This window comes from Vicia villosa, linkage group LG6 (genome assembly GCF_029867415.1).
Source record: "Vicia villosa cultivar HV-30 ecotype Madison, WI linkage group LG6, Vvil1.0, whole genome shotgun sequence".
Lineage (NCBI taxonomy): Eukaryota > Viridiplantae > Streptophyta > Magnoliopsida > Fabales > Fabaceae > Vicia > Vicia villosa.
In genome coordinates, this window is record NC_081185.1 from 19,562,210 (window position 1) to 19,588,640 (window position 26,431).

Genomic DNA, 26,431 nt, shown 5'->3' on the forward strand with positions numbered 1-26,431 from the left:
ATGAAATTCACCAAATTTATATGATTTAGTGGAATTCATATAAATTTTAACTAAATTTGTTACAAAATATCGGTTAGAAAGCTCGTCAATTAATTGCTCTAGACAGAAAGTGACTCAATTCCTTGTAATTCATAATTGTGAATATTGTCTCTGCCATAGTGACTTTCAATGTAATTTTTAATCTTTTTTGGAAACATACGAAAAACCTCTTTTTCCTTTTTATAACACATCAAAACAACACTTAATAAGATCCACAAGCCCAAGTAAATCAAAGCAATTTTCGGCGAAATGATCATCAAAGCTAAGAGTGAAATAAGAGCTCCAAGTAAAAGATAAACCATGATCAAGAATCGAGCGTTGAGCTTTAACACTTTGACAAGAATCAAAACCGTGTAGTAAATAGTAACCATGAAAGCCAAAGCCATAAATAGTAGAGACTTTTCCTTGCTTGTATTGATTGATACCAATCCGATTATTGCAAACAATAGCCCGAAATATTGGCCGAGTAATTTTCCAACTTCTTTCAAGCTACAAAAGGTTGAATTTTAATACAAGAAAATGAAATGTTAGACACATGCATGCAAATATTTTTCCAATGAGAAATGAAGTGATTCACGTACCTTGTTGTATTTGCATCTTCAGCCATGATTTTTCTAACGTAACACGCAAGCTTCAATATCAATTGCTTAGGTTGTGGCTATTTAGACTAATAAGTTTGATATCTAAAAACTTGATGAGCATTGTTGCTATTTAAGCACTAAAATTTCTTATTAACTTCCATCTTTCACACTATGCACATATTGAACTATATCTCCCTCCCTTTCTTCTAACAAAGACATATATCACTTGACCCCACACCAAAGTTATTTTGAATTTACTTTATTGTTCACATATTTTCTCCTACTTTTGAAGAATTACTTTATTATAGGGCAAGAGAATGTAATATAATATAATAAATGAAAAAGTTAATTATAAAGAAGTTTATCATCTTTTAATGTAAAAGTAATTTCTCTTTATTTCATGTAGAATAAAAAAAAAGTTTATCAACTTTTTTTACCACCAAATTGAGTCTTCCTCGGTCCACTTTGATTAAAGCTGAGTTTCCATGTAGTTAGCAACCACTCATTCAAAGTACTAAAGACAATTCAATCAAGATCCAGTGGTATAAATTTAAGTTTCATATTTTTTAATTAAAAAGTTAAAATTAAAATATTTCATTATTTTATTAAATCTTGATAGAACGACTACTAATGATCCGAATGAATTTGGTGAATATCACTACAAGAAAATGTCAGTTTAGCTACTATAATTTAACTACCAATTATATCAGCGGTTAATCTCTAGTTATAATGATGAATTTCAACAGGAAATAATATTTTTTTTCAAGTTTTTACCAAATTGATCATTATAATTATTTATATTTATTTATTTATAGTTAATATTATAACATACACTTGTTTTCTCTCTCTAACTTTTGAGAATACCGTGTACTCTCTCTCTCTCTCTCTCTCTCTCTCTCTCTCTCTCTCTCTCTCTCTCTCTCTCTCTCTCTCTCTCTCTCTCTCTCAGAACGAAACTCAAAACGAAAACTCAGAACTCAGAACGAAACTCAAAACGAAAACTCAAAACTCAGAACGAAAACTCAGATACACTTGCTCTTTGAATCACTCTCAAAACTCAGAACGAAACTCAAAATCTCCATCTCTTTCATTTTCCTCAGTGGCTTCCACCGAAGGAAACCTACGCAAAACCCTAGACGACAAACTCTCCGCCGTCAAAATCCAAGGCAACACCGTCCGTTCACTCGAGGCTTCATCGACACCTAAATCTGACATCGAAGCCGCTGCTCAAGCCCTAAACGCCTCAAACTTTAGTAATCATCGATAGAGAAATCATCCATAACTTCAGTCGTTACTCTCTGTCTCTTATTCTCGTGAAGGCTTCCATCAATTCATTGTTAAAACTGAAGGATAGAAAAACACTTAGAAAGGGGGGTTTGAATAAGTGTGACTTTAAAAACTCTTATGATAAAAACAATGAACACAATTTTTTTATCCCGGTTCGTTGTTAACGAAACTACTCCAGTCCACCCCCTTAGAATGATTTACCTCAATTGAGGATTTAATCCACTAATCAATCTTGATTACAATGGTTATCCACTTAGAAACACTCTAAGTCTTCTAGAGTATACTGATCACACCTTGATCACTCTAGGAAATCAACACTTAGAAACTTCTAAGTCTTCTAGAGTCTACTGATCACAACTTGATCACTCTAGGAACCTTTTACAAATCAATGTAAAATAAATGATTACAAGAGTATTAAAATGCTTCTTAGAAAGCTATAATCACAACTGTGATATTTCTCTTATGTTCTAAGCTTAATTCTCACTAAATAATACAATGAAAGTGAGGTTGAAGATGAAGTTCGTTAGATTTGAATTCAGCAGCGTTTTGGTATTCTTTGCAAGAGTTATTGTTATTGCTTCTGATCAGAACTTCATATATATAGGCAATTGAGAAGATGACCGTTGAAATGCATTTAATGTGTTGCGTGACTGGACAGCTTTGCATTTAATGTTTTCACTGTTTTGTCAACTACCTGGAGCCATGCTTTTCTCTGCTTTTACTGACTTTGCCTTTTGTAGCTTCTAACGTTCCTTTTGTCAGTTAGAGATAGACTTCGTAGCCTGTCATCTAGTACTAACTTCTGATCTCAGATTTTGTGAATACAACGTTTGAATAATCATACTCAGAGTTACAGCTTGGTGCAGAGCATCTTCTTGTCTTCTGACTTTGAAGTGCTTTAGCGTGATACCATAAGAACTTCAGTGCTTCTGCTCCTGATCTCAAGTTCTCCTGATGCTTCATAGACCATGTTCTGATTCTGCTTGACCATCTTCTGATGTCTTGCGAGAGCATGTTCTGATGTTGGAGTCCAGAATCTTCTGAGTCAGTGCTTCTTAGCGCTGAATTTTGCATACTCCTTATATATTTCCTGAAATGGAAAATGCATAGGATTAGAGTACCACATTGTCTTATACAAAATTCATATACATTGTTATCATCAAAACAACAATATTGATCAGAACAAATCTTTTTCTAACAATCTCCCCCTTTTTGATGATGACAAAAACATATATAATTGATATGAATTTGCAATCAGAATATCAGATGACAAAAGACAATTACACGGATATAGCATAAGCATATAATCAGAGTGTGTGAATTTGTCTCCCCCTGAGATTAACAATCTCCCCTTGAAATAAATACTAGAAGAATTTATAAATAAAAGACTTCCCTGAGTATTTTTCGTTTCAGCAGAGACTTTCACTTTGCCTAGAACTTCAGAATATTCAGAGCTTCTGCTTCTTGCTTCCATAGGACAGCTTTAGAGCTTAGAATTTATTCTTAGTTGTCATAGCATGCTTGATTGAATCAGGACATTCTTGAATGTTTCAGAGCATCATCAGAGCATCCTTACATCCTGAAATGTTTCAGAACATACTAGACAAAAATTATCAGAACATGAATGTATCAGAGTCATAATGTGAATGAATCAGAGCATTCTTGATAACTATCATGTATTAGAGCATTCTTAAATGAATAGCATTTATCAGAGCATATAAGATGAAGAAAATGTATCAGAGTATATTCTCAAACGAGAAAATCAGAGCATTCTATGAATGACTATCAAAACATTCTTCTTCTTGCTTCTGATCTTGAAGCTTCACAACACTAAGCTTGCTTCAGTTTTCCAATATCATGCTTCTTTAGAATTGCCTTTCCTCATTTATTTGCTTCTCATGTTGAGCTTTTTCAGAATATCTTCAATCCTGCAAAAATTCTTACAAACATAGAACTTGCAAATAATGTTAGGAATGTTGAGACTTAATCCCAGCAACTGATAATATAAATCAAATCAATTATCATGTTTCTCCCCCTTTTTGTCATAACATCAACAAACATTAAAAAGATTCAGATGATAAAACAACATAAAGTGAAGAAGATAATATTTCATTGATTAATAAAATATATTAGAAGATACAAGATGAATAGAAGCAGATGCAAGAAACATATGCAAGAAACAAGAAAACATCTAAGACCAAGACACATTACGACTAGCCTAGTTTAGAAACTATTTTGGCCAGAAGGTTATGAATCTCAGCAGTGCTTTCTGTCTGCATCTTCATAAAAGATCTGAACTCATCGTGAGTTTCCTCATGCTTGTCCAGACAAGAAGCAAGATAAGCTTGATTCTATTGAAGAGCCTTCATGGTGTTCACCAGAACAGAAGGTCCAGCAGAAGAAGCATCAAAGCTATTGTCCAGAACAGCAGCATCGACCATGAGAACATCAGCTTGATTTTCCTTAAGAGGAGATAGCATAGCAGGATGATTCTCTATAGGTTGTTTCTCAGCATCAGCTTCTGCCTCAGAAGTATCATCAGCATATAAAGGTGAAGGGATATCAGAATCAGGATTCTCTAGAGCCAGAAGAATTTCAGCCAAATTCTTAAGAGGTATAGGAGCAGCAGGTTCTGAGGGGTATTCAACTTCTGGATATACCATATCTGGTGCCTTAGCAGAGGGATTCTCCCTTAACCAGTTGAATAAGAACATAAAATCTCCAGTCAGAACGTGATAGTTAGGCTTCCATACAACCATAGTGATAACACGATTTTATATCGTATATTTAGCTTGAAATCCGTAGATATTTATAGCATTTTCCGTTTATTATGCTGATTTATTATGATATTACGCGAGTTTTTGCTTTGTTTCAGGTTTTACACTCTTATTATGACTATTTGTGAAAAGGAGAAGAAATGGAGCTAAAACGACCACTATTTGTGCCTAAAAGATGAAAAATGGGTGCTGAAGTAAAAAGGGAGTGCAAATAAGGCCCAAATACGCTAAAGAAGACCCAAAGGCCCAAAGGAGACGAACCAGCCCACTGAAGATCAAATGTGCGTGGCCCAAACCAAAATGAAACACTGAGGCTTATTCGAGAGATGCAACAAGAGCACCGTGACTATGCTATTGGAAACGAAGGCCAATACAATGAAATTGCTACACAATTGCATGATCTTGACATTCGTGTAAATGGCTCTCCTACTGATAGACGTCGCCGTGTTCGTACAAGAGGCGCAAGCAGTTCCCGCAACCGCAACACTGAGGAGTAGTTCTCATGCATTGAGGACACTGCATCATTTAAGTCTGGGGGAGTCGTATCACTTATTATAGTTTTATTTCCTTTTAGTTTATTTCCCTTCCTTGTAATGTTTTTCTAATTCAATAAAGAATATTTATGGAATTTCAAGCCTTATCTTTATAGTTCCGTAGTTATTTCAATTTCTTCCATTTTCTTGAGCCATAACAAAATTTTTCCTCCCAAACGATAAAATGCAAAACCCCACACGTTCGAGAAATACGAAGCTACTCAAACACCAAATGCACAGAAATTGACTTAGATTCAAGTCAATATCCTTATTGTTCCAACACTCTAAAACCCCCAAGTATGCGTAACCGATTTGAATACCCTTTATACCGAAATCATCGACTTTAATTTTTGAAGTAACCCTTAGTAGTTTATTCTAGCAGTCGGCACCGTCTTAGATACAAACTACGCAGAGAGTCGATGAATATAAGTGTATGATCCTCATAAAAATAATTATGTGCTTAACCGTAACAAGAAATGTGCCTACTAAGTAAGGTGATCCTCAGAAGATCATTTAACCTAACGGTAGCAAATCTCAAATACAAAGAATTTAAAAACTCATTGTTGATTGGTTCAGAAGTCATCTGGTACTGAACTTGGTAGGAGGGACTATTGTCCGATTCCCCGCGATCTACAAATGAGCGCTAAGGAGTATACCACATAATTGTGCCAGAACTCCATAAGAAGGATCATAGTCACTAACCGACTACTCTGCTATGTGCGTGTCAAGATAATGGGCTTAATGTGATTGCGCGCGAATGAAAAGGGTAAAACATGATGACGAGTCAAGGTCGAGCTATAATGGCATGATTCGGATTGGTATGCATACTGGGAGTTGTCTTGTGTCGCTACTATAAGTTTATTGCTAGGATCTGCAACATTATCTTCAAACAAGAACACTATGTAGCTGAGTATGACCAAACGACGTGGTGGAAGCATATTTCGTTTCGCTGTCCTCCTATCTTTACCCTATTATTTTGCTTGAGGACAAGCAAAGGTTCAAGTCTGGGGGAATTTGATAACACGATTTTATATCGTATATTTAGCTTGAAATCCGTAGATATTTATAGCATTTTCCGTTTATTATGCTGATTTATTATGATATTACGCGAGTTTTTGCTTTGTTTCAGGTTTTACACTCTTATTATGACTATTTGTGAAAAGGAGAAGAAATGGAGCTAAAACGACCACTATTTGTGCCTAAAAGATGAAAAATGGGTGCTGAAGTAAAAAGGGAGTGCAAATAAGGCCCAAATATGCTAAAGAAGACCCAAAGGCCCAAAGGAGACGAACCAGCCCACTGAAGATCAAATGTGCGTGGCCCAAACCACACAAGCAAGTGGAGACGCACGTCTCCAACGTCTCTATGCCACATCAGCAAAAGGGAGACGCACGTCTCCATTCCCCTACTTTTTCTCCACTTGAGACGCACATCTCAAGTCGTTCAAAGCACTTCCTGAAGAAGCGGAGACGCACGTCTCCAAGTCCCAGTCAGAAAAGCTCCCTCATTTCACGGATTCCAACTGCAAAGCCTCGCCTATAAATAGAGGCAGATACTTCACTTCAACCTGTCCGATTTCCTGCTAACGAAGTGCTGCCGAAATTGTACCGTGCATTATATTTTCTGCCTTCCTTTAATTCAAACAGTTATTTTCTCACAACGATTTCTACACCGGAAATTGTTGTGAACCTTTTATAAATCTAGCCTTACGTTATATTTATCGCCTTTTATTTCCCTTGTTTTATTTTCCGTCCGTTTAAATTCCGAAGAACGATCCAGCCAACCTGTGGTGGAAGTTCAGTACTCGAAGATTCAATTGCAATTTATTTAATTCAGGTTTAATATTTACCGCTTTTATTTATATATTTATTTGCATGATATATTATATGCCAATTAACATGCCTTTTATTATAAGCCAAATTAATTCATGCATACTTAACTGTATTAATATGTCTGGCTAAATTACTAAGGTATCGGTATGTAAAGTCAGTTAACCGTAGGGATCCGAAATAAATTGGCTTAATTATGTTTTGTTAATTATCACCTGTTTTTGGTATGTATGTCTAATTTAATTAGCAAATCTTAAGAACAATAGAGCGAAAGTTTGAGGTCTTAAGACGGTCAAAGGTTAAAATCAATAGAGCGAAAGTTTGAGATCTTTAACTGGATAGTAGACATAAGACATTAGTTTTAAGGATGGCGAAAGCGTATTAAAACTAATTAGAACTTATTTATTTTCAAAAATTGTTTTTACACCCGAGCGGGATGGCGAAAGCGTACGTTAGGGATATTAGCATGTTCCGAGTCAACAGAGCGAAAGTTTGAGATTAGGAGATTTAAATAGATAACAACTTCATAAAACAGGCATTTTATTAATTACGTTGTTTCCAAAAAGCTTTTCTAAAATCTAATGGGATGGCGAAAGCGTACATTAGGATTAGGATAGTAATCTAAATCAACAGAGCGAAAGTTTGAGACGACGATTTTTAACCAATTGAATTAGTAAAGATTTTTAATTAAATTATGCAAAAGCCAATGGACCTTCGGATCACCTTAAGTTAAACGAAATACATACTGATATCTTTCTTTTATTATATTCTTCATTTCTCACAATCACTCTCCCTTAGGAACAATCAAAATATTAGTAGCCCTAGCTTTACATAGTAACCTTAGATAACGGTAGATCGATTCATAGTCCCTGTGGATTCGATATCTTTTAAAACTACACGACACGACTGTGCACTTGCAGTCATCAGATTAATAGACACGTAAAGTCGCGATCACATAGCCAAAGGATGAACCTCTTCAAGCTCATCAACGGATTCCTTCTCTTCAAGAGACTTCTTGTTTCTGATGGGGCAGAAATAGCAGTATTCATAATCCCTTAGAAACTCACAAGGGCCAGGAGCTTTTGCTTCACATTTCTTCTGAAGCTTCAGAAGGTCAAAATTAAACTCCCTTCTGAAAGCTCTCCAGAGACTCCTTGTAGCAACATAATCCGTCCTGGCATTATGTGCAACCTTTAAGGCTTCCAGTCCTGTCTGTACCTTTTGTTTCAAAAATTCAAAACTCACACCAACAAATAATTCAGGGTTAGGGATTTTGAATTGGGTGGAAGAAGAATCTGGGTACATAATGAAGTAGGGTTCAAGTTCTCTATCAAGAGAAAGCAATGATTCTGCTTCATCCTTAGATTATAGGTTTACAAAGGCAGGGACAGGACGAGGTTTAGGGGTAAAATTACAGGCACGGAAAAGTTCATGCAAAGAATCAGAATTTGGAGATTCTGATGCATTGACATTAACAGGTTCAAAGTTTGAACGAGGAGGAGGTTGAGAAGTGGAGATATTTGTGTGAGGGGGAAAGAGGGTTTGAAGGGGTAGAACATCAAGAATAGGTTCAGAATGTGGGTGGTCAGAAGCAATGTTGGTTTTGGGTGAAGGAGGAGGGGTAAGAACTTTGGTGGTTGAAGGTGATTTGGTGGAGGCTTTTTCTAGTTGTATTTCTGTTTGAGATGGTTTTGGAACTTCTGTTGGTACAGATTTTGAAATAACAAAAGGAACAGAACCAGGTTCAGAAATAAACACACCTTTAGGTTTCTTGGGAGGCCTTTCAGAATCAGCTTCAACTTCTTTTCTCTTCTTCTGTCTTTCAACCTTCTTTCTTGCAGAAATTTCTTTCTTCCCTGCTTCTACTTCATTTTCCTCTTCATTCTTCTTCTGTTCTCCTTCAACAACCTTCTTTTTCTTTTTCTTCTTATCTTTCTTTTTCTTCTTCTTCTCCACGTCCTTCTCATCATTATTCTCATCATCCGTCTTATCAGTTTTTTTTCTCTTCTTCTTCTTTTCAGCTTCCTTCTCATCATTCTTATTTTCTTTTTCCACAACAGCTTCTGTTTTCTCTTTATCAATTTTTTCTTCAGTACTCTTCTCCTTACTGATAGAAGGAACATCTTGCTTCCGCTTTGTCCTTCTTTCTTTTTGAGAGGCAGCTTCTGGAAAATCTTCTACAATACCATCCTTGGTAGATGGAAGCTTCTGCCTGCTTGTCCTCATCTTAGTATCCACAGAACCATCCTGTTTGAGTATATTAAGGTAATGAACCTTAATATCTGGCTGTTCATTGAGAAAGAAAAACTCAAACTCATCAAGAGCTGAACCTCTTCTGTTTCTAACATATGGATCTGGTTTAGGAGCAGTACCAATAGCTTGAATAAGACCCATTTTCTTCAAAGAAGTAGCATTGAAGACACTTCCATTGATTGTATAAAGATCTTTGATTATTCCAGCATTTTCCAACTCTTCAACCATCTTGGTTTGAACCAGAAGATTGGTAATAATCCTTCCAAAAGGAATAACAGTTCCTCTCTTCTTTGATTTGCTCTCATCTCGAGAGTCCTTTACAACATTCCATAAGTGATTGAAAATGATGTAGGTAACATCAACCTTCTTATTCGTACCAAGACAATACATGATGTATTGTTGATTGCTGTTGACAAAATTAGAAGAACTGGTTGATTTTCTGTGGTAAAAACAACCTAGCAGAATCTTTGTCCATACTTTGTATATGTCCTTCAGATCTTTCACTCTAGTTGATTTCTTTCCATCAGAAAAGATTTCAGAATAAACTGCATCCCAATTTGTTCTTAAGGTTGCTTCAGTCTCACCTTCAGCATTCCTCAAATCAAACAACATTCTCAATAAGTTTTCAGTGATTGAGAAGAACCTTCCATGGATAAACGATACAATTGCTTTAGGGATAACAAATGCATGAACCTAGAACTCCTTCACAAGGTCTGAATATACTGGTCCACAAAATTCAAGAAACAGAGACGACCAATTCTGAAAAACCAAATTATCTTTGATATGGCTTTGATGTTTTTCCATATTATCAACATCCATGATCAGTTCACATATAACATCCAATTGATCCCGAGGAATGGAGCAAGTGATCGTTGGAATGAGTTCTTGTTCCTGTTCTTGTTGTTGTTGTTGAGACGAAGAACCAGCAATTTGAGATGAAGAAGCAGCCATTGACACTTTTCTGAGATTCTTGGTTTTCCTTTTAGGGTAAGAGAATAGGGCAAAAAGATTGCAGAAATGCATACACAATGAGAGAATGAGTGCGTAAAAGAGAGAATGATATGAGAGGGTGGTTTAAATAGACACGGATTTGAAAACTAAATGCAATTAAATTCTGAGAATGAACAGTTACGAAATGCAGAAAATCAATGCATTTAATGTTGAGTGACGTTAAGGAAAAACGTGATATTTGAAATGATTTGCACAGTTACCTAGGGTGGCGTCTCATCAACTGCACGCATGCTTGTCCCTTTAGAGTGAACACGTGTTCATCTTCTGGAAAAGCTAGTGACAACTGTTTTGCTTTAAAAGAGATTCTGAATCAACTTAGACATATGAAACGTTAGTAATAACATAATCAGACTATCTAACTGACTAACAATCAGAACTTCTTATAAAAGAAATTAGAACTTATCATTTCAAATCTAGTCCATATATCAGAACTTCTCATCTTCTCATTCTGGGCATAAATCCATACTGATATTCTTCAAAATGAACTTAAACCTATCTTCAACAAGGGTTTTTGTAAAGATATCAGCCCATTGATGGTCTGTATCAACAAAGTTTAAAGATAGAACACCCTTCTGAACATAGTCCCTAATGAAATGATGTTTGATCTCAATATGTTTAGCTTTGGAATGTAAGATTGGATTCTTAGATAAACATATAGCAGAAGTATTATCACAGAAGATAGGAATGTTACTCTCATATATCTGATAATCTTCTAGCTGACTCTTCATCCAGAGCATCTGTGTACTACATCCAACAGCAACAACATATTCTGCTTCTGTTGTAGAGAGGGCAATGGTAGCTTGCTTCTTGTTGTACCAGGAGATCAGGTAACTTCCAAGAAATTGACAACTTCCAGAAGTACTTTTCCTTTCAACTATATCTCCAGCGTAATCAGCATCACAGAATCCTACTAAGTTGTATTCTTCAGATCTTCTGTAGACTAAACCAACATTAGTAGTACCTTTCAGATACCTCAGAATTCTCTTAACAGCTGTTAAGTGAGATTCTCTAGGATCTGATTGGAATCTTCCACACAGACAAACACTGAATAAAATATCAGGCCTAGAAGAAGTAAGATATAGAAGAGATCCAATCATACCTCTATAGAGCTTCTGATCTACCTTCTTACTTACCTCATCCTTACCTAGGACACACGTTGGATGCATAGGAGTTTTTGCTTCTTTGCTTTCTAAAAGATTAAACTTCTTCAGAAGTTCTTTCATGTACTTGGTTTGATGAACATAGGTTCCATCAGAAGTTTGATTGATCTAGATCCCAAGAAAGTACTTGAGTTCTCCCATCATGCTCATTTCAAACTCAGCCTGCATAGACTTAGCAAACTCCTTTCCAAGTGTAGCATTAGAGGTTCCAAAGATAACATCATCAACATAAATTTGGCAGATTAAAATATCCTTTTTAAAGGTTTTACAAAAGAGAGTAATATCCACTTGTCCTCTAGTGAAACCATTATCCAGAAGGAAAGAACTTAATCTTTCATACCAAGCTCTAGGAGGTTGCTTCAATCCATATAATGATTTCTTTAATTTGAAAACATGTTCTGGAGACTTAGAGTCTTCAAAACCAGGAGGTTGGTGGACATATACTTCCTCATCTATATAACCATTTAAGAAGGCACTCTTAAAATCCATCTGATATAGAGTGATGTTATGTTGAGTGGCAAAGAAATTAACAAGCGAATAGATTCTAACCTGGCCACTGGTGCAAAGGTTTCTGTATAGTCTATGCCTTCTTGCTGACTATAGCCTTGAGCAACCAATCTGGCTTTGTTTCTTACAACTTCTTCTTTTTCGCTTAGCTTGTTTCTGAAGACCCACTTGGTTCCAATGATGTTGAATCCTTTTGGTCTAGGAACAAGATCCCATACGTAATTCCTTGTAAACTGATTGGGTTCTTCTTGCATGGCAATTATCCAGCCAACATCCTCCAGAGCTTGGTCAACAGAAGTTGGCTCGATAAGAGATACTAGACCAAATTGACATTCTGCATTGTTCTTAAGGAATGATCTGGTTCTGATAGGATCTTCTTTCTTCCTAAGGATAACATCTTCTGAGTGAGCAGAGGTGAGTCTAGAAGATCTTCGGATGGTTGGCTATTCAGAAATTCTGAGATTTTCTAATGAAGCAGCAACTTGATCTTCTGGCACCTTTCTTCTGGGTTCTTCAGCTTCTGAGTTAGAGACTTCAACATCTGCAAAATTCTCAAACTACTTTGGCTTTTCAAGACCAAGCTTATCATCAAATCTGATATTGATTGATTCTTCAACAATCAATATTTCAGTATTGTATACTCTGTAGCCTTTTGAGCGTTCAGAATATCCAAGAAGGAAACACTTCTGTGCCTTAGAATATAACATATACATCCGAAAGGATGAAAATAAGAAATGTTGGGCTTTCTGTTCTTCCACAATTCATAAGGAGTCTTATTAAGAATAGGTCTTATGGAGATTCTATTCTGAATATAACATGCAGTATTTATTGCTTCTGCCCAGAAATGCTTAGCCATATTGGTCTCGTTGATCATGGTTCTGGCCATTTCTTGTAGAGTCCTATTTCGCTCTACAACTCCATTTTGTTGTGGAGTTCTAGGGCAAGAGAAATCATGGGCAATACCATTTTCTTTGAAATAAATCTCAAAGAATTTGTTCTCAAATTCGCCACCATGATCACTTCTGACCTTTATGATTTTACACTCTTTCTCATATTGGATCTGAGTGCTGAAGTCAACAAATACTGTATGAGACTCATCCTTGTGTTTCAAGAACTTTACCCATGTCCATCTACTATAATCATCTACGATGACTAATCCATATTTCTTCCCTCTGACAGATGCTGTTTTGGCTGGGCCAAACAAATCAATGTGCAGAAGTTCTAGCGGCCTTGAGGAAGAAACAACATTCTTAGACTTTAATGCAGGTTTGGAAAACTTCCCTTTCTTACATGCTTTGCAAAGAGCATCTGATTTATATTTCAGATTAGGGAGTCCTCTGACCAGATTTAGTTTGTTAATCTGAGAAATCTTTCTCAAACTAGCATGGCCTAATCTTCTATGCCAGACCCATTGATCAGTGGTTTTCACACATATATTTACCGTTGTTTTTAAGTATGTTTAAGTTATGTTATTGAGTGTTTTATTTCTTTATTCGTCATTTTATGCTTTGGTTGTGTATTTTACTATTTGCAGGCTTAAAGGAATAAATCGAGACAAATCAATGCCAAAAAGTACAAAAGGGGAGTTTCGAAGGAAGTGAAAAGTCAAGCTACATGAGGTCAGACACGACCACCTATGTCACCTGAAACTGGCCGTGTCAGGATGAAGCGTGGCAAAGAAAATGCAAAAGAGACGAAAGTCACGGGGCTGACACGGCTCGTGTTAGCAAGTGTGAGATCTGGAAATTTTCAGCATGTTTCTCATCGTGATATGCGTGTAGTATTTTGATCATAACTAGAGCTTCGTAACTCGGAATGACGCGGTTCCGGTGGAAAAATTTTGCTAACGAAAAGGGCTACAACTTTGATGAAGAACACAAAGCCAAATTATTAAGTTAAGGGCTCACACGGACCGTGTTAATCAACACGGCCACCCGTGTTGAAATGTGGCTGGAAATGCGAGTTTGAACCAAAGTCAGAGGATCAACACGGGCGCCCGTATGCAGGAACACGACCCGTGTTTATGAGCGCGGGCTGAATATGTGTTTATAAGATTCCTCACTCAAATGGATTCATGAAGGGTATTCTTGGCATTTGGTTTCAACCGGAATGGAAGATTGATTATAAAAACAACTTTAGGGCAAGAGAGAGGGGACTTTTTGACAGATTAGAGAAAAGAATACAAGAGAAGTGATCGGTCACCATTTCTAGTAAGTTTCCACACCTTTTTCCGATCAAAAGTTGTAATCTTGGTAATACAAAGTGGCATTGTTTTAAGTTTTTATATAAGTTCCTTAGTTTTTCGGTTGTTTGAGCTTTTACATTATTAGTGTGTTTAAGCTTCATAAAAATGCCATTTTATGCGTTGGTTGTTAGTATGTTGTTGGCCAGGTTAATCCCGAGAAAGATGGCACTCCGAGGCGAGAAAAAGGAGCTGAAAGAGCTAAAGAAGAGGCCAACACGGGCACCCGTGTGCACCCACACGGCCGTGTCAAAAGCTGCCTGGAAAGTGGATTCTGGAGAGCAAAACAGAGGTTTTACACGGGCACCCGTGTTCCTGCACACGGCCCGTGTGGAAAAGTGCCCAGAAAGTGAATTTTGAGGTGAGGGCCAGATGGACAACACGGGCACCCGTGTTCCTGCACACGGCCCGTGTTGTTGAGCGCGGGTAGATGTTCTAATTTTGATATTTTGGAAACCTTGGGCCTCATTAAGGGTATTTCGGTCATTCCGGATACGGAGTGAGTGAAGCAACACTACTAAAACCTAACAGGAATAGAAGAGAGGCATCTTGGATCATCGAGCAGAGAGAATTACAGAGAAAGAAGAGTCAAGGGTTTTGGAAGAAGATCTTCAAGAGCACTGGCGATTGGAGATCATATCAACCACTAATTTCTTGTAATGACTTCAATTACTCTTGTTGTTTTCTTTATCATTATGAGTAGCTAAACAACACTATGCTAGGGGTGATGTCCCTGAATCTTTTTATGTGATGAATTGTCACAACCGTTGTTGATGAATTTGATGTTTAATTATAAATTGAGTTTTTGATTCATTGTTCTTAATGCTTTATTATATTGGAAAGTATCTTATCGTTCTATGGTTAGGGTTTGGCGTGACAAACCTCCCTAATGCTTGTGAATCAAAACACTTCCGGCAAATCGCTTAGGAATAAGGATTGCACTTTAGTGATCATTCATTCTAGACTCTAATGCATAAAAGACCTAATACTAAATTCAGTTATTGAGGAATTGAGATTGTCTAATTAGTGTTAAGGGGTTCTTCACTAAGGAATTAGGGAGAACTATTTATAGAATTGATACACAGTTATAATTAAATCATCTCATGAACACGGTGGTTTCAAGGAGTTACATAGGATTCATACATCTACCTTAGCATATCTGCTCATATTTGCACCAAGCTATCTTTTATTTAGTGTTTTATTTATTTCTAGTAATTCTAATTAATCAAACAAACCAAAACAACCCCCATGATATTTTTGTTCAATTGAATCATTGTGAAACTTGTAGTTTACACGCAGTCCGCGAGTTCGATACTGGGTATTTACCCTTCTTTACTACTACATCGAGGAAATAGTACACTTGCTATAATTTCCCGATCAAGTTTTTGGCGCCGTTGCCGGGGACTGCCAAACTATAAGCCGAACTCTAAGTCAATTGAAATTTTGTTGCTCTGCGACCAAAATTTTATTTTTATCTGTTATTTTAATTTCGTTGCAGTCTTGTATCTGTTCTAACTGTTGTCTAACTGTTTATGCGAGGTCAGACCTCAGCTAAATTTTCCTTTGACACAGAACCAGAAAGAGCTCTGCACGAGAGACGCCGCAAGGCAAGACTTGAAAGACTGGCAGCACCAAGTGCAAGTCTTAGTGTTCCACATCAGGAAAGCGACGACGAAGTGTCTGTGCACTCGAAGCACAGCGACTCGGACTTTGACAGGGAGATAGTTCAGGAACCAGTTAACATGGCTGGAAATCAACCCCCTGCAGAAAGATTGTTAGGGGACTATGGAGGGGCAAATGCTCACCCCAACCGGATGACTATTGTTAATCAACCTGTGAATGTGGCACATTTTCAATTGCATCCATCCACCATTCGCCAGTTAGAGAGCAAGCCGTTCTCCGGAAGAATTAACGAGGATGCAAATAAGCATCTTCAGAGATTTCTCACTACGACAACTTCATTGAAGATCGAAGGTCATTCAGAGGAGGCTAAGAGACTTGTTATGTTCCCGTTTACACTTACTGATGACGCAGAGGAGTGGTTTTACTCACTTCCGGCTGCAAGTATCACGACATGGCAAGAGATGGAAACGGCATTCCTCAATGAATATTTTCCTGCGTCGGTGTTTATCCGAAAAAGATATGACATTGTCAATTTCAAACAAAAAGAGGGGGAATCATTGGGGGATGCATACAAGAGGTTCAAAAGGTGTTTGACTGCATGTCCTACTCATAACATGGACGCTACCGAGCAAATGCAGAATTTTGTGAATGGGTTGCGACTCAAGACAAAGCAGCTTATTGATACCGCTGCTGGTGGTTCAACAAATTTTGCTACAGCCACAGTTATGAAAAGGATCATAGAGGCAATTGCTGCTAACGAGCATCTTGAGTTGTATGATCGAACCATGAACCAACCGGAGGGTAAAATTGATTTGAAATTGCCAGAGCAGGTTGTTAAGATGGAGGATCAGATTGCTGCAGAGGTAGAGAGAAGGTTAAAAAAGATGAATATTGGAACTCAGACAGTAGCACAGGTAGAACCAGTTAAAGCGGTTCTTTGTGAAATATGTGGTGGACCGCACTTTGCTATGCATTGTGTAGCAACTCAAGAACAGGTTGAGCAAATTCATATGTTGAGGCAAAACAATCCTTATGCCAACACATATAATCCGGGGTGGAAAAATCATCCGAATTTCTCATGGAAAGACCAGCAAGGAAACGTCCAGAAGCAGGTTCAAGGACAACAACCATATCAGCCTCAGACTCAACAATACCAACCACAGGGACAACAATATCGTCCGCAACAACAATTCCAACATCATCCTCAACAATTTCAACAACAGGTACCAAAGAAAGAAGATTGGGAGATCGCTCTTGAAAAAGTGGCAACCCAAAACTCTCAGTTTCAGGAAGAGACAAGAGCCAACCTCAGGAACACCACGGCTTCAATTAAAAATCTTGAAGTTCAAATGGGTCAAATAGCACAACATCTCACTTTACAGCCACAAGGAAACTTTCCGAGCGAAACTGTGAAAGATCAGAAAAATCTGGAGAAGATCAATGCTGTTTCAACAAGAAGTAAAAAGGTGTTAGAATCGGAAAAAGAAAAAGAAGAGATAGATGACCCTATGGTGATAGATGTAGATTTGGAAATAAGAGAGAACCCAAGAGAGCCAGAAGTGGTGATACCACCAGTTAAACCACCTGAAGAAAAAAATAAGAAAAAGGCTGAACCGGCGATCAAACTACCTTTCCCTTCCAGAGTGACAAAGAAGGATTCAAAAGACAACGACTTTGAGAAATTTACTGAATTGTTCAAAAAGCTAGAGGTGAATTTACCCTTCTTCGAAGCACTTGAGCACATGCCATTGTATAAGAAATTTCTGAAGGAGGTAATGACAAAGAAGAGATCAGTGGAAGGAGAACAAAAGATTGCAACTGAGAAGTGCGGTTTAGTCTCGTCAGTAAGGAAGATCCCAACCAAGAGGAAAGACCCTGGAGCTGTGGCGATACCATGCACTATCAAGAATCGAATGTTCAAAAAGGCACTCATTGATTCTGGTTCCAGTGTGAGTTTAATGCCACTATCTATTTTCAAAAAGCTTGAATTGGGAGAGGTTAAGGAAAGTAAGAAAAAGTTAAGGTTCGCTGATCACACCACCAAGAAATCTTATGGGGTAGCTGAAGATGTACTAGTGGAGGTTGACAAATTTGTATTCCCTGTTGACTTCCACATCATGGACATTCCGGAAGACGAAGAAACACCTATCCTTCTTGGGAGACCCTTTTTGTTGACAGGCCGCTGCAACTTTGACATTGAAAAAGGGACACTAACGCTAAAATCATTTGATGAAGAAGTAACCTTGAAGATGTTAGGAGTTAAGAAACATAGGACAGGTGTAAATGATCAAACTTTTGTGGATATGGCGGAAAGTGAAAAAAAAGACAAAAGGCCTGAACAGCACCAAGAAAAAGTCTCAAGCATAACCTCTCGGGTGGAAACAACTCAGGGAGCTATCAAAAATCCCAAGAAGGCTAAGGAAGTCAAGAAGAATGCGGGAAGTGAGTTGAAGAGAAAAGTGGTCTATGCTTATCATCTTCATGAGTTCTTGGGTGAGAAAGTAACAAGCAACAAAGTTTGGAAAAGGAAATACCCTCCATAATAAAGGGTAATGGACCGTCGAGCCATGCGACGTTAAACGAAGCGCTTCGTGGGAGGCAACCCACGCTTGTTTTCATTAACATGTGCTTTTGTTTTCTTTATTTTGTTTTAGTGCAGGTAGTAGAGTTTGAACAGGTAGGAGCAACTCGAAGAAGGTACAAGTTGATGCTAAGAAGATCATCAACACGGGCGCCCGTGTGTAGCAACACGGCCCGTGTTGAGCCATACTCAGTTGAAAAATGAATTTTTTTTTAGGAAAGCTTCAGCACCTGCAACACGGCCACCCGTGTGCAGGAACACGGTCCGTGTTCAGCAACACGGCCACCCGTGTGCATCCACACGGCCGTGTGGTCTATGCGAGCCAGAATTTTAAAATTTTTCCCACTCTTCCATGTGGGCCCCACCTGCGTTATATCTCTCTTCTTCCTCCACCCATTCACTTTTCTCACTTCTCACTCACTTTCTCCATTGAAACCTAGCCTCCACCTTCACTAAAGTCACTCACCCACCATCAAACACCCATTTAATCACCATATTGCCTTCACAAAAGTTACTCCACTCATCATCCTCTACATTCCTATCGGTTTAGATTTTGATTTCTCTGCATTTTAATTTCTGCGAATTTTTCCTTTTGTGTGTTGTTTCTTGTTTTGTATTTTTGCAGAGATTTTATCATGCCTCCCCGAAAGACAACTCAGACTCAAGATCAATGGGGGTGGGTACAGACGGAGATTGGAGCCCTCCGGACTGAGCAGACACGGCAAGGTGTTGAGTTGTTTCGGCAAGGGGCAGTGATAGATGATGTCCAGGAGATGATGCGCCGCCTTATGATGCATTATCCTCAGGATCCCCCTCCTCCACCACCATTTCAGTAAGCGGGTAGGCCCTGTCACACTGGAATTTAAACATTGCGGACAATGTTTCGTTCAAGTGTGGGGGAGGGTCTTACTTCTTATTTTATTTTGCTTTATTGTCTTATTTTTATTTTAGTTGCTTTATTGTTTTCTACTTTCTGTTTTTGAATTTTGACCAGTTCTTTGTCTTTCTGTTTTGTTTTTATTTCGAGTTTCAATGCTGCCATGGTGTTACCAGGTTCGATACAAGTCGGAAAAGGTGCAAACGAATAGAAAGTGGTTGAACAACACAACTCACACTTAATCTCTACAGGCACCACAGAAGTTGACACAACCAAGAAAAGAAGGTAGGACGCAAGGAAGCACACTGAACCAAGAAAGAGTATGGTGAACTTTTGATGAAAGGAAATGGCAAAACACTTAGAGTACGTTGAAGCATGCAAGCTTAACCGACCCGGTGAGACATCAGAGCCAAATGCATAACATCCATATGAGAGTCAAGTTCAGGTATGGCACTATTCACTTTGATTTTGCGTATTTTCTCATAACACAAGCACACTATGAAAGCGCACACTGAGGCAAGTTTTTTGTTTTAACCCCGAGCCTTTTTAACCATCCCGTTTGCATGTTATCCATTGTTAACCCCCTTTGAGCCGTAATTTTTATTTTTGTTCATCATGTTATTTTTCCTCCACTTGCCTTCTCATTGTTTGTATCATTGCTCGGCATTCATAATAGATCACTCGAAAGACATAAAAAGATCTAAGTGTGGGGTTGTAAACCATTGAAGAGTGGAACAAGAAAAGAGTACAAGAAAAGAAAAAATTTTGAATATAGATCTTATGAAAACAAAAAGAAAAAAAAAAGAGAAGAGAAAAAGAATAATGCATGTACCCTTGTCCATTTTTAGCTAAAGAAGGTTTAAACCCCATTCTTAAGATACAGATCAAAATGAGTGAAGAAGTGAGCCCTATGTGATGCCGAGCACTTAAAACCAATCGTTATCCCATTCCTTGTTAACCCACCAAACCTAAGCCACGTTACAACCCGAAGACCTCATAAAGTGTGTGTGATCCTTGTGTGTAGTGATTTGAGAATTTATTCAAAGTTAAAAGTAATATGCATGCCTTGATACTATGAGTGTAAACACCGTAACCCGGAGAGATTTTGTGAGAATGTGAAAAGCTTGCAGGTGATAGACGTGCTCGAAGGTGGGAATGCCATGGATAGTCGGAAGAAGGGAACCTTACACTTGATTGCTAAGTGTAGGAACCTTGCGAAAAACCTGGTTGTGTTGTGGAGAAAAGAATCTTGTCGGTGACCTTTTGTTTTGACTCGATACATCACTTGAGGACAAGCAATGAGATAAGTGTGGGGTTGTGATCGGTCACCATTTCTAGTAAGTTTCCACACCTTTTTCCGATCAAAAGTTGTAATCTTGGTAATACAAAGTGGCATTGTTTTAAGTTTTTATATAAGTTCCTTAGTTTTTCGGTTGTTTGAGCTTTTACATTATTAGTGTGTTTAAGCTTCATAAAAATGCCATTTTATGCGTTGGTTGTTAGTATGTTGTTGGCCAGGTTAATCCCGAGAAAGATGGCACTCCGAGGCGAGAAAAAGGAGCTGAAAGAGCTAAAGAAGAGGCCAACACGGGCACCCGTGTGCACCCACACGGCCGTGTCAAAAGCTGCCTGGAAAGTGGATTCTGGAGAGCAAAACAGAGGTTTTACACGGGCACCCGTGTTCCTGCACACGGCCCGTGTGGAAAAGTGCCCAGAAAGTGAATTTTGAGGTGAGGGCCAGATGGACAACACGGGCACCCGTGTTCCTGCACACGGCCCGTGTTGTTGAGCGCGGGCAGATGTTCTAATTTTGATATTTTGGAAACCTTGGGCCTCATTAAGGGTATTTCGGTCATTCCGGATACGGAGTGAGTGAAGCAACACTACTAAAACCTAACAGGAATAGAAGAGAGGCATCTTGGATCATCGAGCAGAGAGAATTACAGAGAAAGAAGAGTCAAGGGTTTTGGAAGAAGATCTTCAAGAGCACTGGCGATTGGAGATCATATCAACCACTAATTTCTTGTAATGACTTCAATTACTCTTGTTGTTTTCTTTATCATTATGAGTAGCTAAACAACACTATGCTAGGGGTGATGTCCCTGAATCTTTTTATGTGATGAATTGTCACAACCGTTGTTGATGAATTTGATGTTTAATTATAAATTGAGTTTTTGATTCATTGTTCTTAATGCTTTATTATATTGGAAAGTATCTTATCGTTCTATGGTTAGGGTTTGGCGTGACAAACCTCCCTAATGCTTGTGAATCAAAACACTTCCGGCAAATCGCTTAGGAATAAGGATTGCACTTTAGTGATCATTCATTCTAGACTCTAATGCATAAAAGACCTAATACTAAATTCAGTTATTGAGGAATTGAGATTGTCTAATTAGTGTTAAGGGGTTCTTCACTAAGGAATTAGGGAGAACTATTTATAGAATTGATACACAGTTATAATTAAATCATCTCATGAACACGGTGGTTTCAAGGAGTTACATAGGATTCATACATCTACCTTAGCATATCTGCTCATATTTGCACCAAGCTATCTTTTATTTAGTGTTTTATTTATTTCTAGTAATTCTAATTAATCAAACAAACCAAAACAACCCCCATGATATTTTTGTTCAATTGAATCATTGTGAAACTTGTAGTTTACACGCAGTCCGCGAGTTCGATACTGGGTATTTACCCTTCTTTACTACTACATCGAGGAAATAGTACACTTGCTATAATTTCCCGATCAAGAAGATTGGAGAAAGTAAGGGTTTGGGAGAGAAGAAGATCTTCATGAACGTAAGCAATTGAAGATTCAACCTCCTCCAATTTCTTGTAATGTCTTTATTCATTATTATGTTTTCTTTGAATATTATGAGTAGCTAAACCCCCCAATGCTAGGGGGTGGCTCTGATTTAACTTTGTAATGACTCTGAGTTTGCAATTGCAATAACAATCATGTTTTTAATTGTTGATTTATTCTCTTGATGTTTCTAATGCTTTTCCTTTCAGACAAATTGGAATTGATCTATGATTATCATTTAGGCGGACCACCAGTGATAATGCTTTCATGAGAATATGCTATAATAGATATTACCTAGGACTAGGAATACCTTATAGCAACCGGATATTCTTGATAACTAATTGCTTGATTTCATCGTAAATTTCTAAGGACTTAGGGTTTAGGATGAAGGATCAAAGGTTTTTTCACTAAGGACTTAGGATCAAACAACCTTAAGAACCGGTAATTGATTATTGAAAATAAGTTGTTGCAATAGAAATTTCAGAGTTGTTACATTGTCAATCATCCACTATCCCTAGCATGTTACTCATATTTGTTACCAAGTCAATTTCATTTACCGCTTATTCTATTCTTCGTTAAGTTATAATTACCAAACAAAACCCCATTGTAGTTTTTGTTTAATTGAACCTTGAATTGAACTCATTATTCCTGCGCAGTCCCTGAGATCGACATTCGGGGAATTTTCCCTATTATTACAAGAGGCAAAATAGTACACTTGCTATTTTACCGATCAAGTTTTTGGCGCCGTTGCCGGGGACTGCCATAATATTGAGTTTAAGTTGAGTTCAATTAGAATTTTGTTGCTCTGCGACTAAAATTTTATTTTCTGCACTTTTTATTTTTATTTTTTTTCTAATTCTAATATTTGTCTAAGCTGTGCATGCGAGGTATGGCCTCAGCTGAATTTCTTTTTGACGCAGAAATTGAAAGAACCTTGCACGCAAGGCGTAGACAAGCTCGTCAAGAGAAACTGGAATCTGAAGAGGAAGTTGTGACAGTTCATTCAGATTCTGAAAGTGAAGAGGAAGTTATGGGCGAGAATCCACCTCCACCTGAGAGACTTCTCGGGGACTATGGTGTTGCGAACACACCGGGTGGGAGACTAACAATTGTCAACCAACCGGTGAATGTTCCTAGTTTTCAATGGCATCCAAGCACCATCACTCAGCTCGAAAGAAAGCCTTTCACCAGAAAGGTTAATGAAGATGCAAACAAGCACTTGCAAAGATTTTTTACCATAAGCACCACTCTAAAAATTGATGGTCATACTGAAGAAGCCAAGAAGCTAAGGATGTTTCCTTTCACTTTAGCCGAAGAGGCAGAAGAGTGGTTTTATTCTCTCCCAGCGGGCAGTATCACATCGTGGGAAGAGATGGAAAAGGCCTTCCTGAATGAGTATTTTCCAGCGTCAGTCTTCCTAAGAAAAAGGTACGAAATTCTGAACTTTAAACAGAAAGAGGGTGAACCGTTGGGAGATGCCTACAAAAGATTCAAGAGGATCCTCGTAGCATGCCCAACTCATAACATGGATCATACTAAACAGATGCAAGTATTTGTTAATGGGCTTAAAATAAAGACAAAGCAGTTGATCGATACGGCAGCCGGTGGCTCAACTAATTTCTCAACAGCCACTGGTATCAAGAAAATCATTGAAGCTATTGCTGCGAATGAGCATTTGGAATTATATGACCGTAGTGTAAGCCATCCTTAAGGGATAATTGATTTGAAATTGGCTAATCAAGTTATAAAAATGGAAGACCAAATTGCAGGTGAAGTTGAGAGAAGACTAAAGAAGATGACTGTTGAGACTCAAACTGTCGCTCAAGTTCAACCGGCTCAGACTGTCAGCTGTGAGATTTGTAGCGGCCCTCACCAAACTGTGTTTTGTTTTGCAACTCCTCAACAAATTGAAGAGATCAAGTTCTTGAAGCAGAACAATCCTTATTCTAACACCTATAATCTGGGGTGGAAGAATCATCCAAACTTCTCTTGGAAAGATCAACAACAACAAGTGCCTCAGAAGGCAGAATGGGAAGTAGCTATTGAGAGACTGGTCGAACAATGTTCTCTGTTTCAAGAAGAGACGAGAAACAACCATAGGAACACCACAGCTTCAATCAAAAATCTGGAAGTTCAAGTGGGTCAGATAGCACAATATCTCACTCTACAAGCACAAGGTACCCTTCCGAGCTCAACTGTGAAAAATCCAAAAGACCAAGAGAATATCAATGCTGTCACAACAAGAAGTCATAAACTACCAGATTCTGAAGAAAAAAAGGAAATAGATGACAACTTGGTAATAGAGGTAGATCTTGAAATAAGAGAGAATGTGAAAGAACCTGAAGTAGTGGTACTACCGGTTAAGCCACTTGAAGAGAAAAATAAAAAGGAGGCTAAACCGGTGATTAAATTACCATTCCCCTCTAGAATAGCCAAGAAGGATTCGAAAGAGAAGGATTTTGAGAAGTTTGCTGCAATGTTCGAAAAGTTAGAGATTAACTTACCCTTCTTTGAAGCACTGGAGAATATGCCTTTGTACAAGAAATTCATGAAAGAAGTGATTTCTAAAAAGAGACCTGTAGGAGGGGAACCTGAAGTGGTAACTGAAAAGTGTGGTAGAGTCTCACTAGAAAGGAGGATCCCAATCAAGAAGAAAGACCCTGGAGCAGTGGCAATTCCTTGCACTATCAATGACAGATCGTTCAAGAAGGTGTTAATTGATTCTGGTTCTAGTGTAAGTTTAATGCCATTGTCTATTTTCAAAAAGCTTGACATTGGAAAGATAAGTGAGAGTGAGACAAAGTTGAAATTCGCTGATCATACCATTAAGCAGTCATATGGGATAGCTGAAGATGTATTGGTAGAGATTGATAAGTTTGTCTTCCCAGTTGATTTCCACATCCTGGACATTTCTGAGGATGAAGAGACTCCAATCCTTCTTGGGCGACCATTTGATGAGGAGGTAACACTGAAGGAGGTAACACTGAAGGTGTTAGAAGTCAAAAAACAAGCTGCTGGTGGGAATAATCAATCTAAAGTTGGTATGATCAGAAGTGAGGGAGACAACAAAAGTCCACATCATCCTGAAAAAATTTCAAGTATCATCTCTAAGGTGGCCTCAGCTCATACACCTATAAAAATTCCTGCGGTAATTCAAGAAATCAAGAAGAAGAAAACAGTGGAAAGTAAAGGTGAGAAGATGAAAGTGGGTAGTAACTTGAAGAGAAAAGTGATCCCTACTTCTCGGCTTCATAAGTTTGTGGTTGCGGAAGTGACAAGCAACCAAGTTTGGAGGAGGAAGTACCCTCCTTAATAAAGGGTATTGGACCGTCGAGCCATGCGACGTTAAACGAAGCGCTTTGTGGGAGGCAACCCACACTTTTAATAATTAATTTCTCTGTTTGTTTATTTTATTTTCAGGAAATAAAAGAGGACGTCTCTGGTGAAAGCTTGGAAGTGATCATTAGAGTGCATTACCCTCTGTGAGTCACCTCTCTCAGGCTCGTTCTGAAACATTGAGGCCAATGTTTAGTTCAAGTTTGGGGGAGGTTCTTCACTTTGCATTTTATTTTTATGTTACTGGTATGATGTGAAACAATAAAGTGAATTCTGCCCAAATTTTGACCGAAATTTTAATTTTTGTTGAAGAAGTTTTGATCCTAAAGAGCGATCGGGAATAGTATATAGAGATGAAGCGAGGTTTATTTGAGGACAGGAAGTGCGGAATAATGTGACAAGAAGAGGTTTTTTTAAACACCCTTGGTTCCCTAAAAGAAATACGAGTCTAACGTGTAGATTTGCACCATAGTACTTGTATCCTGAGAAGTACTTCTCGAGTAGTTTATTGATACAGTCTGGCATAATTCATATTCACTTGCATGGTGACTGGTTGAGAAAAAAAAAGAGATATAAAGTTGGCACCAAATGATGAAAAGGCGGTAAAAGGCAATCGGCTCGCTAAGTTGGGTAACCCTCACCCGGTTATTCAGCCCAAAGGAGATTGATCCCCAAACGTCGTCCAAAAGGACAATATATAACTGCAAAGTTTGAAAATTTCATCGGTAATAAAAAGTAGCCAATGCTGCTAGTTTGGTGCCACGAAAAGAAAATAAGAAGCCTTGATTCGTCTCATGCAGGTGATGAGTATTATAAGAGATGCAGTGCCTTAATATGATTGTCAGAATGAAAGAGGAGGAAAATCGGAAAGAGACTTAAGTGCAAAGCATAGTTGGAGAGGTATCCGAAACGGGAGCTTGAGGTTTAATGTGGTAACAAAACTCGTCGCGTCATGTGAATGCCGAACCAACTGTTTCTTGATCAATACAGAC